This window comes from Thunnus maccoyii, chromosome 17, assembly GCF_910596095.1.
Source record: "Thunnus maccoyii chromosome 17, fThuMac1.1, whole genome shotgun sequence".
NCBI classification, from domain to species: Eukaryota; Metazoa; Chordata; class Actinopteri; order Scombriformes; family Scombridae; genus Thunnus; species Thunnus maccoyii.
Window position 1 is genome coordinate 28,618,571 of NC_056549.1, and position 20,154 is coordinate 28,638,724.

At 38.9% G+C, this 20,154-nt stretch overlaps 1 protein-coding gene across 1 annotated transcript in view; it reads right to left on the reverse strand.

The window, feature by feature from the left end:
• Nucleotides 1-8,501, reverse strand: part of LOC121881789 (5-hydroxytryptamine receptor 1E) — a 44,363-nt gene extending 35,862 nt beyond the window's left edge. Inside the window, exon 1 of the mRNA XM_042389498.1 lies at nt 8,148-8,501. The gene's annotated coding sequence lies outside the window, so the exon portion shown is untranslated. The remainder of the gene's footprint in view (nt 1-8,147) is intronic.
• Nucleotides 8,502-20,154: the final 11,653 nt, after the last annotated feature.

Consider the following 20,154-nt stretch of genomic DNA (forward strand, 5'->3'; position numbering starts at 1 on the left):
TCCAAAGATTTGTTATGACACACTTCCCTTGCAAAATCATAGCTCATCTGTAACCCAAGACTCTTGTTGTGTATATATGGAGAATGTATGATAGCCTACAATTACTTTACTTGCAATGCATGCTCACAGGATGGATGACTTAAGTGACTTCTTAAGACGGATAAATGTTCCTGAGGAAACCATAGAGACCCTGGAGCATGAGCAGTACTTAACTGCAAAAGCAGCTAAGTACCTTAATACTCTGCAGAAGCAGAGTATTTCAAACAACTGTACTTTTCATACTTTTTATTGGTTCTAATTGATTGTTTCCTCAAAACATAAACTTTCTTGTATTGCTGTTTCATTAAATTCTAGATAACTAAATGTTATCAACATTAATTAGGTTATCTAATCAGGATTGCTATTTTTTAAACAATGCCATTGTCCCTGTTTAGATTGATGCTAGCACCATACAGCTGATGACAGATGAAGACTTAAAGACTTATTTGTCATCTTATGGTGACAGTCTAGCAGTGTTAGGATTTTGTAGACGGAAGGAAAACAGCCAAAACAAGACTCGCAAATCAAAGCCTGAAAACAAAATTGGCCAAAAGAAAACCTTGTGAAGAAGGAGGCAGCAGCACAAAGAAAAGGGCGCATTCCCAACTGAATCAGAAAAAAATGCTCTGAAGACAAAGAGAAAAATAGAAATAGGATGGATGCATTATGATGATGAAAAACAGGTTTTCAAGCTAGTGAGAGCCAAATGAGGAGGGAGAACAAGAAAAGTTGACATGTCAAATGATGCTCAGAAAAGGGATGTGATACAGGAAGCGATTGGCCTGTTCTTTCCAGATGGGAGAAATATCCTGGGGCCCTTAACAGATTTTGAGGTAGATCTCAAGAGATTATCAAGAGGTGACAGCTGATGATGTAATCACAGCTGGAAAATTGTACACTGATACAAAACTTGCTCTTCTTAGATTTTATTGACCACACAGAAAAAACATTGACAGTCCACACAGACACAGCTCCATCTTTAAGAGAGCTCTCAGAATCAGTCTTCTGATTCCTTCTCTCAGCGTTGCAACAGCCCCGCCATCTGCTGCATTTGAAACAGTCAGCCCTGAAGTTATATTTCTTGTAAGCACTACAAGTGATAACAATTTTGGCTTTTCACTATATTCCACAGAGGGTGGGAGTGAGGATGCTTTTGAGAGCAGCAACATTGTTTTTATAGGAGACTTCTATGCAAATGAGAAACAGAATTTGGATGACACACTGCCTGTTTCACCATTCAAACCATGCCATCAAGTGAGAGAGTGAAGAAAATATTGGCTGTTTACAGAAGGCAGGTACTGCCAGATGGAACACCTGAGAAGGCGTATGATGATGGAGGAGCTGTGAGAGACTGTCTCTGGAATTCTGCACAACAGGAAATGCTTTTAAAGTGTTTTTCCTTAGGCATGATTTTGGACAGCAGCAGTGGGAGAGTGTTGGCAAAACTGTTGCTTTTGGATGGGCGAGGGAGAAATATCTTCCTGTGAAGACTGTGCCTGTCATATTATAGCAAGCTGCCTTGGGATATGTGAAGAGCGATGAAGTGGAGAATTTCCTCAAATGCATGCCTGAATATGAGTGTGTTTGAATCATGGCAATCAGATTTTAACAACATTAACCAAGAATAACTGATTGAGATCCTTGATAACCACAGCTGTAGGATACCAACAATCCTCTAGGTGCCTGCCTACGTAATCGAACAATGAGAAAAAATACTCAGAACCACCAAGCAGAGCCTTCAGGACCTCACAACAATATCCAAAACCCTGCAACCAACTGCGAGCAGAGACAATGTCCACCAGAAGTACATTCAGAAGCACCTAACCACATACTTGAGAAATGCTGATACCGTGTTTCCTCCTCTGGTTCTGCAGAGATTCAGATCTGTTCCTGGGAAAGAAAATCATTGTTGACTTCACCCAGAGTCGAGGTTTTCAGAGAAGACGTGTAGCCCATACGTGTAGCTGTGTGATGGAGCTGTCAGTCCATTATGACAGCTACCCTGACTTCAGCTGCGAGATGAACAAGGTGTTGGCGTCTAATGTGTGAGCAATGGACATAATCTAATCTAGTCAAAGAGGTATGTGTGTGTTTATGCTATTCACACACAACTTCAATGTAAAATCTTGTTATTTCCTTGTATAATGTCAGTGACCAAGTGTCCTCATGTAAAACATGGCATGAGATTGAAATAGTTCAACAGATAGCACAATAATGACAATACATTCGGGGTTGGTACTGAGATAATTTGTTAAGGATAACACCACAGGACATAATAGCATGGTGCTAGTGGAGATAAAGGAGGGCAAAGATATTTAAATGTTGTTGATAATGTTTAAATAACTTTTATTGGCACTTTTAAGTGAAGAATCGTGTCTATAAAGGTGGATGAAAACAATGTTTTTTTACCCTTTTTGTTTGTTTTTGAGCTAAGCCATTGTCATATAAAGTTAATACTACCAAAGTAACATATTCGCTGGCATTAGTTCATGTCACTTCAGGTTAAAGCCTGATCACACTGTGATGAAAGACAGACTGACCATTGTAAGATTTTTTGATCTAATGCATGCCTAAAGCGTGATCATGGTTTAAACATCTAATAATGTTAATAAGTAGAAGAATTATCAATTCTACAATTGTTGAAGTGTTCTCTTGCTCTGGGAGAATGTAAACAACATGTGACAAAAAGAGCAGTATGGCACAAATAACTTGCTTATCTGTAATAGAATGTTCAACTCTCAGGGTTAGTCACGCAAAACAGCCATCTTGTCTCGGAATCTCTTATTTAAATCATCAGACATCCATTTACACACAAAACCTACAGCAGCAGCATCATCATTTTCTCATTAGCGTATACAGTGCATTTGTTCTTACACAGTGTAGGTACCAAATATTCTTGTTTGTTGACAGATAAATGCATAAAGGGAAGATAGGAATATGTGTCACGATTCCTGACTGAAATCATTGACTATATATCTTTTGTTTTGTTTTGTTTATGAGAAATTGCCATATTACATATTGTTGTTGTACCTGTTACCATTACAACTGCTACCATGTACTGTGTAGTCATGTTCTTTTATTGACAATCTTTTGAAAAATGCACTGTACTATTAGTGTATATGTTGCAAACTTCTACAGATGTATCTAATGTAGCCGGCTGAGTTATGCCTATGATGCTCTACCTTGTGTTCTTGGTGTTTTCAATAACAAGGCAGGAGGCAGCACTGCGTCTCAGGTCTTTAGTGTTTATCTGGTAAAATATATACAAAGTAACAAAATCACCAGCTGGTGGTGTGTGTATGTGTGTGTGTGTGTGTGTGTGTGTGTGTGTGTCTACTTAGCTCACCTCTCTGTCAGTTGGAAAGATTTTTTTTTTTTGCCAAGATGCACTTACAAAATATATGAAGTTCAATTTCATAGACAGCCTACTTTGCAAAACCTAATAACCATCACTATGACCAGCAACATGACATTACGTTGATACTCTCATATAAAGAAATAATCAATTACAATTAAACACAGTACAGAATAGTAACCAAAAAACCCATATGTCATTACTGTAACACTATAAACATAGAAAAATCACAATACTCATTCACATTGAAGTCTGATTATCTTATAACTACAAAACATGCAGCGCTATAGTGTTACCATAGCAACCACACCAGCTAGACTTAGCTTAGATAGACTGGTATGAATTATACTCAGCTACAAAATTGAGTCAAAAACAAAGAAAACATCTCCATACCCGATAAAATACATACAAAATAACAAAATCATCAGCTGGTGGTGTGTGTGTGTCTACTTGGAAAGAGTTTTGACCCGTGAGCGTGAGCACACATACCTAAACTCTGACTTCCAAAAAGCGGAAGTATGACATCACTATATAGACACCCGCACAATGGTCATTACAACAGACAGGAGATACAGACCCAACACAACAAAAATAATAAACGTGAATGATTTGATGAAATTCATAAGCTATGTCTACATTAATCTGTTAGATTTACATGCAGGGCAAGATAAGGAAAGTGCGCCCCTATATGTGCACATCACCAGGCACAAAGGTAATAAAACACCTCATGTTATTGTAATCTATTTAAGACCAGGATGCTACTAACACCAACATGTAGATTTATAACAACTGACCACCCACAAGGATGGTGAATAACCAGATAAAAAATGAATGATGTATTCATCAATAATAGGATGTCTATATCAGCTTGCCAGGTGCATTTCCACTCATGAACAGTGCTGACCAGTGCTTTCCTGGTGCCCTGAGCAATTGCTCAGCCTGCCTATGCATGTGTCACTGTCACAATCCATAACACCATGGACAGAGAACAGGTTAAGTAATACAACTTCAGAAGAGCATGCGAAGTGTAAATTATTCAGCACCATTGACAACACCCTGCACTCGTGAGAAGTGCGTTTATTCCAAGGCTATCAGACTGTTAAGTAAGGATGAGAATGGAATAGCTGGTGTACTTTGAATTTATTCATCTTGTGTCATATAACACTAGGAGCACTGAAACTGGTCATTTGACCGATAGGGACATCTAGACACATTTAGAAATGAATTACATTCAGTTACTTACAAGTCACAACATCCAACTTTGCTGACTTTTCCTAGATGTTTGTTCCTTACATGCCAGTGTTGCAAGAATTTCAAAATCATGTTTGGAAACTCGCTTTTTTTCTCCTCTATGTGTGTTACCCATGTGTTACTGCAGCTCACTCCTCTTCTGACCAACGATTCAGTTTTCCTTCACTGCACCAGGTGACGCAAGGATTTGCCTAGGCTACATCTTCACACATAGCCTCGTCTATTTTACAACATTATAGTAAAATAATAATAATGAGTATTCTCCATCCCATGATCTAACTGGACTTTTAGTGGACATCTATTGTTTTTGGTCACAGCATCTATAAAATAACCTGTAATAATACAAAGGTGGTTTTCTGTACTTCTAGCCATATCATTTTTCTTGAGAAGCCACTTATGCAACCACTGATACATATGCCATAAGGCTTTAATTTGTCACAATTTCACAGTTTCTCTGTCATTAATTATCCCAGTCATCCAACATTTCTGGTGCATCCATCTGTAGCCGTGATGTTTGCCGGACGTTTGTAGCTGTTGGTCACTGAAGGATGCCACTTCAGCTTCATCAGTCTTATTTCATCTCTACCAAAGCTGGTTCTTTTGAAGCTTTCTCTCTAGGGTCCGAAGGCTTAGTTTGATTTTATGCGATCCCTCCAAAACCACTAATATTTTATGATTTGTGAATCCATGTCTAAAGTAGTCTTCAATGATGGCATCCATTTCCTGCTAAGCTTCGTCTCACTCACTTGCTTCTGTTGCTTTGGCACATATGAGAAGACACAGTCCTATGCAAATTTTAAGCTTGAGTTTCTCATTATTTTGAGATACTAAGTCATTATTTTGAGAAAGTTAAATTACAATGATTTTTTTTGTTCACCACATTGGTGGAAATGGGCTTCCATACCTTTTATCTCTGTTGTTGCTCTCTACTAACTCCTGAGGGAAATATCTGGCTCTTTAGCTGTTAAATGCTCCCCTACGTTCACCAGCTAGTCTACAACTGACTGTGTGTGTCTGCTGTTTGGTGCTGAGCAGGTAGTGTACAGTGGCTTTAGCAGAGCTTTTTCACTGAAAACAGCTGCCTGCTGCGGCCCAAAACAGATTGATGACAGCAGGAAGAATGAACCAAAACATTGTTTTGGCTATAAAACCAAAAACATGAGTTGAAAGAAGCTAAAAGCTTTTTAGAGCTGAGGGGAGTTGGTGATAAATCTCTGTAGGTGTATCACTACAAACAACATGTTTCACATTACACACATTACATTACAATCAGAGTGAAATATGGAATTTGGAAACAGTTTGACTTTCAAATCTTTGTTGTAACTGCATGGAATTGTGCAATCCTCTCTCATATTATAGGAGACCATATCTATTTCGCCCTATTGGGAAATAGTTTTGGAACCATAAATCTTTGTCAACAGGACTCACAAGTTCTATTTGGAGTAGGACAGTAAGTCAGCTAACTGGCCCTATGATAAAGTGTGGCTCTGTATTCCATTCAGGTTTACCACACCAGTTAAAATTATACCTGCATTCAGAGCAGCTCTTCATTTTAAAAGGTCTATACGCCTAAAACTGTGTGTAAGTGTGTAAGACAGACTTCAGCGAGATGTGACCCATGCACACAGACAGCTGCATACAGCTGCACTGAGAATTTCACTGACCTGCCTGGGTAAATAAGTAAATAATTATTAGTAAATAAGTAAATAATTAGTAAGAAAGGAATGAAAGAAATATACACCTTGTAGCCTTATATACCCAGTCATCTCCCTCATACTCATACATCACACACACAGTGATTCAATGCACCCACTCTCTGCTTCAGCCAATTCACGCAGCACTACTGAATCCACCACATCATGTAAATGACCTTTCAGTTGCGCTTCTTAGCTCACTGACCTCAGTCTGACATGATCCATGAGACATACAGACAGTAGTGACTCAGCTAAACACAACTTCAAACAGCTCAGAACACTCCCAACCTGACACATTACTGTTAGAACTGGTAATGGTTAATCACAGCTTGGCTGGACAACAAGCTCGTCCTACATACTTGATTAATCCAACGGATATTCTTTTAATGCAGTACACTTTAATGGAGACTGTAGAAATATAAGACAATACACTTTTTTTTTTATTGAAGGAGACAGTCATTGCTCTCAAAAAAAAAAAAAACAGTGCTGTTACAGCATTTAAGTCCTTCTGCAACCATGACGGAATATCTACCATCAAGGATACTGGGGTCATGTCTACATTTTTTCCATAGTTTTAGCAAATTTGAGGGTGTTAATGTTTTATAATTTAACATTGCAAAACACATTTAATTGACTTATATCCAATATAGACTCAATACAATATGTAAATTTGAACATTTTTGAGCCAACAAAATGAATATTATGTGCACACAAGATAAAAAAATCAAATCTTTCAGTATGTTGATGATTATGCAGGATTCTTTATTTCCTTACCAGACTTTTATTCCTGGCCTTGTAGAGAAGCCACTGAAACTGAATTTATACCTGAATTTTGGTAAATAAAAATTACAGAAACTGCAAATGAACAGTTGAATAAAAGTAATATGAAAAATCCAAATAATTAAACATTTTTAGATACTTTCCTTTTGCTGGTGGGATGGTGGGGCTTGCATTGAGAGGACTTCAGTATTTCTGAAATCCTGGCCACAGCCCTGGATGCAAATAATGATCCGTTTCATTATTGATTAACTATTTAGGGCTGCAACCACCAACTATCATTGTCAATTAATTATTCAATTCATTGTTTAATTCAGAAAATGTCAGATAATAGTGAAAATATTCATCACAACTTCCCAGAGCCAAAGGTAATGTCTGTAATCTGCTTGCTTTGTCAGACCAACAGTCCAAAGATATACAGCAGAGAAAAGCAGAAAATCTTCACATTGGAGAGTCTGGAAGCAGAGATTATTTGGCATTTTTGCTTGATAAACGACCTAAACAGTTCATTAGTTATCAAAACTGTTGTCATTTAATTTTATGTCCATCAGCAAACCTATTCAGCTAACTGCAATTATTTTGAATCCAAAATTGCAGATAGTACATAACCAGAACAGTCCAGAAACCAACAGATATTCAAGCAATATCAGTAGTTTGTCATTTTGATAAAGCATAAATTGGTTATCAAAATGATAATCAATTAACTAATCAAGTGAATATTTTGTAAGTATGAGGCTACTTACAGTGTATTAATGATCTCATGGTACATTACAATGTGATTTTAGTGTAAGTTTTAGAAAACAACAGAGGATTTCAACAAGGGTTAAGCAGCTTGTTAATGTCAGTGAAGGGCAGATGCTGGTAGGACTAACAGCATCATGCTTGTTTTATGAATTACAGTGTAAGTACAGCAGGCTGTATGCTGACAGACAGGGAGGGCACCTGTGGCAACACAAAGACATCCCACTACACAGTATGTACTCATTCACATTAAACCTCCCAAAACCTTCTCCAAACATCTGTTCACTCACCATGGATGTTCTCTCATATTCTTCTCCAACCCGCGTGTTTTAAGTATGAAGGGAAAAAAAAAAATAGATATGCTGTCTGTCTTGCGCTCCCTGTTGCACAAAGCTGCAGCGTTTCTTCAGGTCCTCTCACATTATGCACAAACATAAAAAAAACAATTCACTTCAGATGCCCGCGTGCATTAATCCGCGGAACGAGTCATCTGTCGTTCACCTGCCGGTGGAGAGAAAACAGGAGAACTTCATGAGCCAGTTTCTCATCATCTCAGTCGCTGCTGTTCGTCCCCGCTCCTGCTGAGGCTGGCGCCAGACTCTGCTGCTGCATTCACGTCGTATCGGAAATGTTGGAATTAGGACTCCTACGCACATAGATGACCCCATAAGGTAGTAAATAGACTTGATATTACGTAACGTTTGTCATTTAATAATCACATCGATTTTATGACCACAATTTTGATTTTTTCATTTATTCTTCTGCAAAGCCAGCAGGTCTGTAACAGGGCAGTAGCCAGAATATCTGAGATCATGGGTCAAAGGTTCCCCAACAAAAAGTCGTGTAGTCAGAAATTCTATCGTGGTTGATGGTCTGAACTACACTATTGTTGCTAAAACTAGGCAGCTATTACCATACTAGAACCATGCACACCTACATTACACAGTGAATCTGATGACATTCTCACAATGATATCTTGGTTTTAATCATATTTGCACGGAATTTGAGAAACCTGGATCAGGTGTTTACATGTTACAGCACTGTAGTTTCTATGGGAATACTCCGGCTAACATATCCAGGTTTCTCAAAGCTGGAAAAATGGCTTTTCAGGTTTCAGAAACAGGGATATTGTGTGTACATGTGTAACACAAGATAATCCAAAAACTGGATCACAACCAGGAAACTAAACCCACTCACTGTCAAAGGCATGATGGATAGTTTGAAAAAAATGATCAGAATTGAACTAGCAGAACCAAAAATATTGTCTTTTTTTATTCCACACATTCCTCTTCCTTGTAAAAGCTTGTGCCTACCTAACCCACAATGCAACCCCACTCGATTCACTCCACTGTAATCACAAATGTTGCCAGTTCCTTATTTCACAAATGATTGTCACTCGCAATTTGCAGATACATTTGTGAGTCTTACAGTCCTCTTGGGTCTAAAGTATGGAGTTTCTTTTGATTAGTTAAACATGTCAAAATTAACATGACAGGAAATCGTCTCATGTTGCAAGTTGCAGTTTGCATGTTGCAAATGTAGTGAAATGGGTCCCTGATTTGGATGTGTTACGCTAGTAGCGGCTAATGTAGCCTGGAGCTGCTAGCCTTCGGCAGAGATGAGGAGCTACAGAGGTCTGCTAACCTCACTTCTTTCTAACTCCACGCCCCCAGATTTTTTTTCATTTTCAAACCAAACCAACACAATTTATCAGTTTTCACACAGCTCCCTCTGGAGACACAAAAGGCTTTGTACAATTTTTTTCACAGTTGCCTTTTAAGCAACATTACAGGCATATAAATTGAAATTAAAAAACCCCCAAAACATCACACTTATAGAGGGCATAGTAACTAGCCTAGCGCTCCTTATTCGGCATATTTGGCATATAGCAAGAGAGATTTTTTTATTTTATTTCACTGGTTCTTTAAACATTCAGTTTTATTCCAAATAATGACAACTGCATGAATGAACCTATTAACAGAAGTAGGACTTTAAGAATAGCTCCTGAAGGCAGCATGCATGTTTCTGAACACTACAGTACGAGCAAATTCTCACATCACTTCAATAGAACATTTGTTGATTGTAAAATTTGAAGTGCACTCCAGTGATTCAGTATTGCACTTCCATAAAGCTGGAAGGACTAGTACGAGACAGATTAAATGAACAATGGTTGAAAATCAAAGCAGCAGAGGACAAGATGTTCTGATATTTAGTTCCTTATGAATTCCAAAAACACTTCTCAAAGTTGTAATTTCAATAGCACAGAGAAACTTTCCAACTTCAGCAGATGAATGTGAAAACAGCCTTCTAGTGTCAAACTGAAGGAACAAGAAAAAAAAAAAAATCTTTTTGAGAGGAAGGACACAGCCAGACCCCAAACCATGATATTTATTTGCATGTTTTCAAGAAATATATGGTGGATGGTGGAAGTCTGGTGACATAGTGACTACTACTAGTGAACTGGTAACATACTACCGCTTGTCATAGTTCTGTCACTGACTCTAGAGACTCTTGCGACTCTGTCTTTGAATTCCTTGGTTGCCATTATCCATCAGAAGCCCTCAGACTTTTTCTGTGTTGTGAAGACTGGACTGTGTGGGAGAGGGCTTGTTTTGAGTTGGACTTTCTGACATGGTGTTATTTGGGTTGCCTTTATTGGTTGGACTATGCTCATTGGGTTTTTGGTTTCCTGGATACCCTTTTTCCTCCTGTGTTCATATACTCTTCCTCACACCTGCCCTGCATCTGGCCTCGTCAGCCCTGTCCTGCTATCTGTGTTTCCCCCAGCCAATCAGCTCCCTGTCTGTTCTCCGGTTTCGTCACATCACTCCCCTCTCCTGAGTTTTTCCACCCATTTCCCCACCTGGACCTCATCTTCTCGTTAGTTCAATTAGTTTTTAAGTCCTGGTTTTCTGTTCAGTCTGGGTTGGATCCTTTGTTCTGGTTTGTGCAAGTCTCCTTCTGCATTCTGTTTTGTTCTGGTCAGCCAGCTTTGTGTTTTTGTCTATGATTCTTCAATAAAGAAGTCTCTTCAGCATTGCTCGACCTGCTGTCTTGCATTTGGATCCGTTTCCTGCTACTCTACATGACACTGCTAGCCAGCCACAAAAGCCCACCAGCCAAACTTGCTATCTGCCAGTTAGTACAATAGCTTAGGGAATAATAGATTAGACAAAGGGTTAACACATCATTCAAGATAATTATTTGTTTCAACTGCTGTCATGACTGACTGCTCATGCTGCATCTCTTTTGTGATGCAGGTTACACTCCAGTAGAGCGGAGCTAAATAGAATCGAATGGTGCCACACAGGTGATGCGCCTCCACAGTTTTAGGATTCTAAGTTCACTCAAAGGTCAGCAACAAGCCCCCACTAAGCTGTAATAGCGACAGTTGGACACCGGCTGGGCTGTAAAAGAAAGACATTTTAGAAACATTTTGAAATGGCTGAATGTATTATCATAATTTGATCCCTTAGGTCTGATAAAATTTGAAAAATCTAACAGACAGTTATCAGTAAATTATTTTCATGCCATTCGTGTGTGTGTGTGGGGATTGAACACAAAGTCAGCCAACTCAGCCACAGTGTCTCTAATACACATGCTGTATGGGCTGCCTGAATCACGTTCTTTATCAACATAATACGGAAACTTTGTTCACATATCTGCCAAGTCAGAAAATGTTTATGCAAACTGTATCTGCAAAATGTTAACTGACAATGTTTCAGAAGTGAATATCCTTTGTAAAGGGTTTTAAGTTACTTATACCTGCAACCTTAACATAACTGAACATCTTGACAATTTGTTTATTGTCTCTTATTTCTCATTGGTAATTCTGTCTTTCCTGCTAAATGCTTTTATAATCCGACCTGATTATGAGTTTTAGGAATAGTTTTAATGAGGAATGATGGAGGAAGATTAGTCTGGAAATTAACAAATGAATACTGAACATCCCTCTCCTATTTCCATGTAACGATGACATCAATCTCTCTTAATTGCATGATGTATGAGGGCTGACATGACTAAAATAATGATGCTCTCAGGGGGCCATAAGAATCAATGCAGATTGATGTTTCTGAGGTGACTATGTTTTATTTTACAGCAGAAAGAAAGTGATATTAATGTTACTAAATTCGACTAATTTTCCTGCTCTACCGAGCAACCAAGTAACATTGAGAGTCTTTGAACGGTTATTGCATAGGAGAGGTCAAAGGTTAAACTTCACTTCTACTCCAGTGATAGTAAGGAAGCATCTTTTCCAGCTGGGATTTAAAGCTGCAAGGTTTTGATGATGAAGGCCAACACCTCCAACTTTCAGGCTGCTCCAACCTTCTGCGCCCTAATTATTCTGTAATCAATCATGTATGATGTCATATCAGTATGGAGCAGCAGAGCTCTGCATTAAGTGAAGCTGGGAATGGAAGGCTGGTTTTAGCTCTATCAGCGCAAAGTGGAGGAGGAGTATGGTGAATAATTCTGAGAGCGCTGTCAGATATGAAATACATAACAGTGCTAGCTCCATCGGTCTGTTAAAGTGATGGCTTTACGTTCATGATGCCTTAATCAGACATGTCAGCACATTCACAGGAAGAGACCATGCTTGTGCGATATTTGTCACCTTGTGCACGAGAGGGAGCCGAGAGAGAAAGAGAGAGAGAGAGAAAACAGCAGTGACTTTAAAATGTTCTGATAAGGATGTTGTTTGTTCATTCACAGGCTGCATCACTGATGGATTTAAAAACTTATTCTGATGTTGACCATTGAGCTCACCCCCGCTCCTCACATCAGTTTCATCATCAACATTATAAAAGAACGAATTCTGCTGCCTGTTTTGTAAAGTCCCACATGCACAATCATTTAATGAAGTTGGGACTCTCATTTAATTCCTCACATACTGTATCTAAGCATTTCTTCTGGCTCTCATTTTTAACAGGACAGCAACTATCTGAAAGCATCAGCCATCACTGGAAGCAACTTGTACTTTCATCAGAGAACGTCTCACTCTGCTGAATCACATGTGAGAGTGAGGATAACTCAGAGTGGTCACACACGATGACTCCTCCCTTCTGCCACTGTCTGTCACTCTGCATTTGGACTAAGGTGTCAAGGTGCATGGCTGGGTTAGCCTGCAGGGTGTTTGGACCTTGTTAATCCCCCATTCCTTCCACTCTCTGTGTATGTGTAAAGCTTTTCTCTTCTGAAATACTCACTGGCAACTTTAGACAGAGTTTGTCTGCACATATGTGCAGTGTGCTTAATAGTGCCAGTAATGCCATACTGCCAGAGTAGCAGTGTTATTTGTTCCTGACAAAAACCTGAAAATAAATAAAAACCTGCATTCTGTATTCATACTATGTACAGATCAGTCCTGATCAGTTGCTGAACCAACAGGACCCATTTCTATTGGCAGAATGTGTTTATTTTATTTATTCATTGTTTGCATCTGCCTTTATTGAATAATCCAGATGATGATTCGGGTGTCTTTTCAACACTGGAAATTATTTATAAAGCCAAATATTCCAGAGATAATGGAATTTATATAACTCATATCCAACCTGATGCCCAGGGATTTTCAGCCTCACATGTAACTGAATGGAATTAACAATAAATGATGTAAAATATAAATGTGTATAAATTGCGTTTCTTGCTGACGGACAACTGACTCCTCTCCCTGACCATAATTTTATCCATAATAAAAGTCCATTTGGGAAATAATGTTGTACAGTAGCTGCTGTGCAGTGTGAAAAGGAGTCCTCAGAGTGACCAGGTAAGAAACCAACACAACAACTCTGAAGGCAGGTCTGAATCACAATTTCTTTTTGAGGACACAGATATCTATGGGAAACGAGGTTTGAAGTTCAGGCTTGCGTTCAAGGGTCCAGGGACACTGCACTCTGGCTTGGACTGGCTAGACGGGCCTTGGTTTATGGGGAAACATGGTCCCATCATCTTAAAATTCATTTATGCTAAAAAGGTCTTGATTTGTTACATCCAACATCCAACAATTAGCTCAACACTGAGGAAGGCAGTATGCAGAGTAAAAAAAAAGGCAAAACACTAATGATTACTGATAACAAATTTCTTTGTTTTGCACCAGTACTGTCATTAGCTCGGAAGTTAGAGTATTTTAGAGTAGCTGCAGGCTCGCAGTCAGAGAAGCAGACGTGAACTGAGTCAGTGATTGAATCCCCAGGCGGGCCGCTGGATTAATGTGTTTACTCAACTCAGCTTTTTTTCTAATCCCTTGTGTTGTTATTATTGCGTTAGTATTGAATATATAATAATCATTTGATCTCACTTGATGTCACTGTTCCCCTCCGCTTCCTTTTTATAGTGGCCATTTGTCATCTCTCCCTGAGCGCTTTCAGTCCACTGTGGCGCAAGCGACACAAACAACGAATAACTTTGAAAAGCATTTCCGCTCATGCTCAAGGAGAGAAGAAAGTGTTGTAGAGCTTCTCTTCTCACTCCAGTGTTTCCAGCTCAGAAATGTTATTCTCACACTGCAAAATCCAGAAACCTCAAGCTCCTCTGTTGTACAGTACTATTATAATGAATCATTTTAGTCATACACATATTTCAGACCAGTTCCCTCACATTTACATTTTGCTTGTTGCTCCCAATAAGTTCCCATATCTCTCCAACAACATAAGTGGCTTGTCAGTGACTTCCATAATGTATCCATATGACTGCTATAAAAATGATATTTTTATGTTTTCTGAAAGCAACTTTAGGCCTCTAAGTGTTGAGTTGAGGGAGGGTTAATCACAGAGTTGATGGTTTGGAATAAAACCCTGGGGTAATGACAACTACAAGCAATCAACGGAGAGAGATAATTGTGTCCTACCTCCTTAACTGCAATCTGCTAGTCCATTATTGAATGTTTCTCCAGCATTGTCTCTTTAATTCCCTTGTGTGGTCATTTATCCAGGGCGCAAGAAAACAAGGTCGAGGGTAGACCTTTATCAAAAGACTCAAAAAGATTCATAAAATCAAGAATAAATGACATAAAAGGACAACAAATATGTATAAAAAATCATATTTGGTCATCACACAAGAAAGTAAATCAGAAAATTCCTGAATAACAACAGAGTTTACTTTTGGTGATCTATAAATTAAGACATACAGCATGGCCACTGACTGAAAAACAAAGTGACTCATACAAAGTAAAACTGCCCAATGAGACAGGAGAGCATTTAAAATTATTTTTAAAGATGACAGCAACCCCACCTCCACGTCCTGAGACGTTGATGAAGGCAAGAGTAGTTAGGAGGACAGGCCTCAATGGAACACAGCATTCAGGACTTAAACATGTCTTAGTAATAAAAAAAAAGACAAAGTTGTTAGATGTGATCAAGTAATGGCATAAAAAAGACTTGTCAGCTAGGGATCTCACATTGAGATGGCTGAACATACAGGAGTTGCTAGAGATTGCAGCTGCAGTGGGAACACTCAAAATGTGCTGAGAATGTTTAGTTGGTATATTTGATGCAGCTGTTGTAACTAAAATTGGTGTGATTTTCATGTAGTTGGTCTGTTCACAGCCTTGTTTGTGATCTTGACAGGAATAGTGTTGAAAGTGTTAAGGGTGCTAGTGTGCTTAGTATTGTCTGAAGATATGCAGACATGCCACCGACTGTGAAAATGGACCGGTATTGCTTGATAAGCAGCATGGTTCCTTGCCTGTCAGATAGGGGATCCACTGCACTGTCTGTGGGGACACTTGACACATTAAATGATGCAGCCAGGTCGTACGGTTTCTTTGTGAGCTTTCCTTGAGGGAGAGTCTTTTCATCTCTTTTGTTAGATGTGAGAAGGGGTCAGAAGGGGACAGATAGAAGATGAGCAATCAGAAGCCTGTTTTAAACAGCGACACCACAATGATGACTGTTCATATGCCAGCTTTGCTTTTTTACACTGAACCAAACAAAGTTGACATAATGCTGCCCCAGTCTGTGATTTTAAATGGCATGCCTGCATTCTGGAATCAGAGGGATGACATGTAACACAACAGAATTGGCGTCTAGTGTGACGTATAACATATGCGTCAGGCAGCGACATTGCTTTCTAAACAATAATGGCTGGTGAGTGTTGAGGTGCTTTTGCTAGCCGTGCACATTTAAATCTTCAAATGCAAGCAACGTTTTTAAATCCTGTGGTTGGTTGCACACATCACCGGTGCCGGCTTAATGGTGCAAAAACAATGTCCTCCCCATTCCATGCTCATACATTTTATACGGAACGATGAGGTGGAATAACGGCACAATATTCCCGCCTTCAACAGGCTGTATAAAAGGGGCTATAGACTCTGTGTGTGGTCTTTTGTTTTTGGCTATCTGAAACTATGAATTTTGGGTTTTTTAAAGTCCATATCTCATATTAACAGAGAGGAGTTTAAATCCTTGCCAGATGGGTGGATTCCATCATTTCTATAGTATGCTCCAATGTTCCAGAAAATGTTAAAGTTAACAGTATAGCTTATATTTCTGGAATTACAGGCAGAGGCAAGCCATGTGTTTAGGCTGAGGAGTCTGCAAAAGCTTTCAATACCTCTACTGAATGTAGGAATGGGGCCTGAAACTGCAAAATAATAAAAGATAAATAAATAAATATATTAGTATTTTGTCAAATTAGGTCGAGCAGCAATAATTCCAGGTATCTGTTTGATTAATTGTCTAATGGCAGTGTTTGGAGCAAAGTAGTTTTTTACCTTAGGTAACCTAATAGCTATGGTGATTGAGTCACTGATAAGAACAGTGTCTGCTGGGGCTGGAATGGATCCAGGCTGTGAAGACCCCACTGAAGGAGTCTGATTTCGTCTGGTGCTCGGAGGCTGCAGGACGAAGCCCGAACCACAGTGAAACCCTCAACTGGTGTATTTGTTTGCTTGTTTAAGTGGGATTTGCCTATAACAGGAAATTGAGCACTTATAATATTTCATTTTATCACTATTTTGGCCTAATTTTATTTTTTATAAATCTTATAAATCGTTTAATGTGGTTCCTTTTTACTAAAGTGAATTATTCAGGGGGGGTTTAAAGGTGTATCATAAGGGAGACCACACACATAGTTTGAGAGTCTTTATTCTTTTACAAAGTAGACAGACACCCACTCAATACACATCATTGTTTTACATATGTTTTTGTTATTACTGTTTAGTGACAAAGCTCACAGTATTTGTAGGAGCATTTTATTCTCCGGGGCTTCTTGTAGAACACATCCATGGCCCTTTGATATGAGAAGTCCTTGAGAGGAGGCCCATTAATAGACAGCTGCATGCAGGCTGCTAGGCGCTCTCCTTGCAGTCTGTTCCTTAGGTCTGTCTTCACCCTGCAAGCAGAGAAAGAATAATGAGAGAAGGTGGAGGGACTAATAGTATTATAAATTACATATTCAGTTGCTCTCACGCTATTCGTGGTAGAAAAATCCCTCTCACAATTCACAGAGTAAACAGGCACTGTGAGCACAATGGCTGTTAGTTTGCCTCACTCATCATTTTGGGCAGCCAGCTTACTCATAATTGACTGCTCATCCATATCCTAAAAGACATGCATGAGTAGCAATTGTGGTGCGAGATTAGTCCAAATGCTCCCTGACCTTCCTCCTAGATTGACAAAATGTGTTTATGTGTGTAATAATTCAGTCAGACCTTGAATGCTTATTTTGATTTGATTTGATTTGATTTGATTTATTGATCCGGACAGTGTGCAGCTTTAAACATTAAAGATGCACTGCACCGGAGTTAGCTCGAAGCTAAGTCCCCCACAATCAAAACATACAACAGCACAACAACAAACTGTACAAAGCAAAAAAACAAAACAAAACAAAACAAAACAAAACAAAACAAAACAAACAAAAAACCCTAAAAGAAAACAAAACATAAAAAACCCCACACAGAACAGAAGCTACACACAACAGCACATCGCATACAGCCACAATGTCAATTAGAAATTAATACCCACAGAAATTTACCCACATGTCAACATAAGTCTTTCAATTGAAAAGTGAATATCATACTTGTTCCCTGAACCTTGCCCAGAGTTGCTCCCTAGTTATCCCTCCCTGTCTTTGTTCTTATCCTCTCCTCTCTCTCTCCTCTTCATCCTTGATGCTGAAGGCACCAAGACCTCTGGGGTCATTTAGGCCCTGAGGGGAAAACACTCATCAACACCCTCAGAGAAGCAGCCCAGCAGGACACTCTGCAGCATCTAACAAATGTTACATATTGATGTCACATACGGCAACAAAGCCTGAGCTGTTATTTCACTAAGACTCACCATTACTAAAGGCCTTACGAAACATTTGAGAGGAACTCCTCTGCTCTACTGGACAGATTGACAGGTAATTAGCTGTAGATTATTCATGGCCCTCAGAGGATGAATGCTAATGTTTCAGGTGACTTCACAACTTTTCTCTTGTGCCTCCATCAGGCTCTTTCTCTGAGTTAATGAAACATTCTAAATGCTACTGGAAGAAGTCTCATATTCAGTAATGAGACACAAGTGACTTTTCCATACTCACTGTATATCACAAAGTGTAAGAAAGAATGTAAACACAATTAGTGTGTGAAATATAATTAAAGCATGATATGACCTGGTCATGTGCAACACATCTGAGGTGGGTTCCATTGGTGCTATCAATGGATGAAATCAAAACTACAGCAGGACAGTGTTACCTCTTGCGTTAAAGCATAGGTTCACCTTTTTTTCAAGTCTGTCTTAAAAGCATACTCACATGCCTGTATGAACACTGAAAGAGTTCTGCTTGCTACAATCATTCCTCCTGTGCAAACTGGACATCAAAAAGTCTTTTCATTATACACTTCCAATGTAAATGATGGTGGACAAAAATGTATTCTAGTGTATCTGAAGTTAATAAGGCTTCAGCAGTCTGAATTAATCGAATCAAGAAGATAGCTTCCAAAGTTACAGTCTACAGCCTCGTAGAAAATACCCTCCTCGCGTTTCCATGGACAGGGTTTCTTTCTTGAGCTGCAGTGGAGGGACAGTAGGACAAAGAGGGAAATTTGAAGTGTTAAGTCTGTAACTTTTCTAACTCAGACTGCTAAAACACCATATTAGCTACAGATATAAACTTTAGAAGATATTTTTGCACAGAAAAAGGACTGTGGATTTTGTCAGTTACGTTTGAAGTTCATTAAGAAGGGATCTCTTAAAGGCCAGTACAAACAGGAGGAATGATTACAGCGAGAAAAACCTCTTTCACTGTTCATATGAACACCTACCTGCTGTTTTAAGACTTAATAATTGTGAACCGATCCTTTGAGTATAAATCCAACTAATTCAGTAAGTTAACACCAGATTTTTGCTTGAACATGCCCCCTTCACAAATTCAAATAATGTATGAGACTAACCAAGACCAAGACTAACGTCACTAACTTCACTGCAGATAGCAATGAAGTAGATTTATAAAGTTGAACAGCAAAAGAAATTCTAAATACCAAAAATCAACCATAAAACTGCTAATACACAAAGAAGCAAATGGCCATCTTGCTAAAAAGCACTGGGTGATGGACTGGCCATCTGGCAGAAGGGCTGCCCAACAAGGAAATGCTTGGAACGCGCAGTGTGAACTTGATATTATACTGAAGTCAATTAAAACAGAAAAAAACATACTTTTTAATGATCAAAACTCAGAAATCTGCTGTCTGATGGTGAAAAATAGCACAAAAATACTGATGGTTCATCTAGCAGAGTACTAACATAAGTAAAGGTGATGACACTGACTTGCTGCTGAGCCGGTGTGTGAAGAAAGCATTTTTTCATTCCTGCACTGCAGGTAAAAGAAAGTTCAGTCAAGCTTTGCAATAACAAAAAATGCAATAATGACCTTAACAGACCAGTGGGAATCAACATTTGGCTAACACAATTATGCAGACTGTACAAGTGGGAAGTCTGGGATAAAAGATGTTCTTAATCTTCTCTCACAAAGAGCAAACCATTATGCTGAAAATTCTAAAGAAAATATATCACTAACACATTCTATTGCCAAGGCCACAGAGGATTGGTTGAGGAAGATTCTGTTAACACTTGTCATACTGATTGTACTCTCCATCTACCTCTTCAGTCTGTAACAAATTTTCAAAGATTTGAACTTAGAAAGTTTGCATTCAAGCTGGCCACAGAAATATGAGCTCAACATTGTTTCAGTGTTCAGTTGTCTCAATCTCAATGAAACCAAGTTCTGTCTTCTAAATATTAATATAACAGCAAATTCAATTTGTATCTGTATTCCCATCCATCTCCACAGAGGCCAGTGGTTCAATTCCTGGTAGTCCCA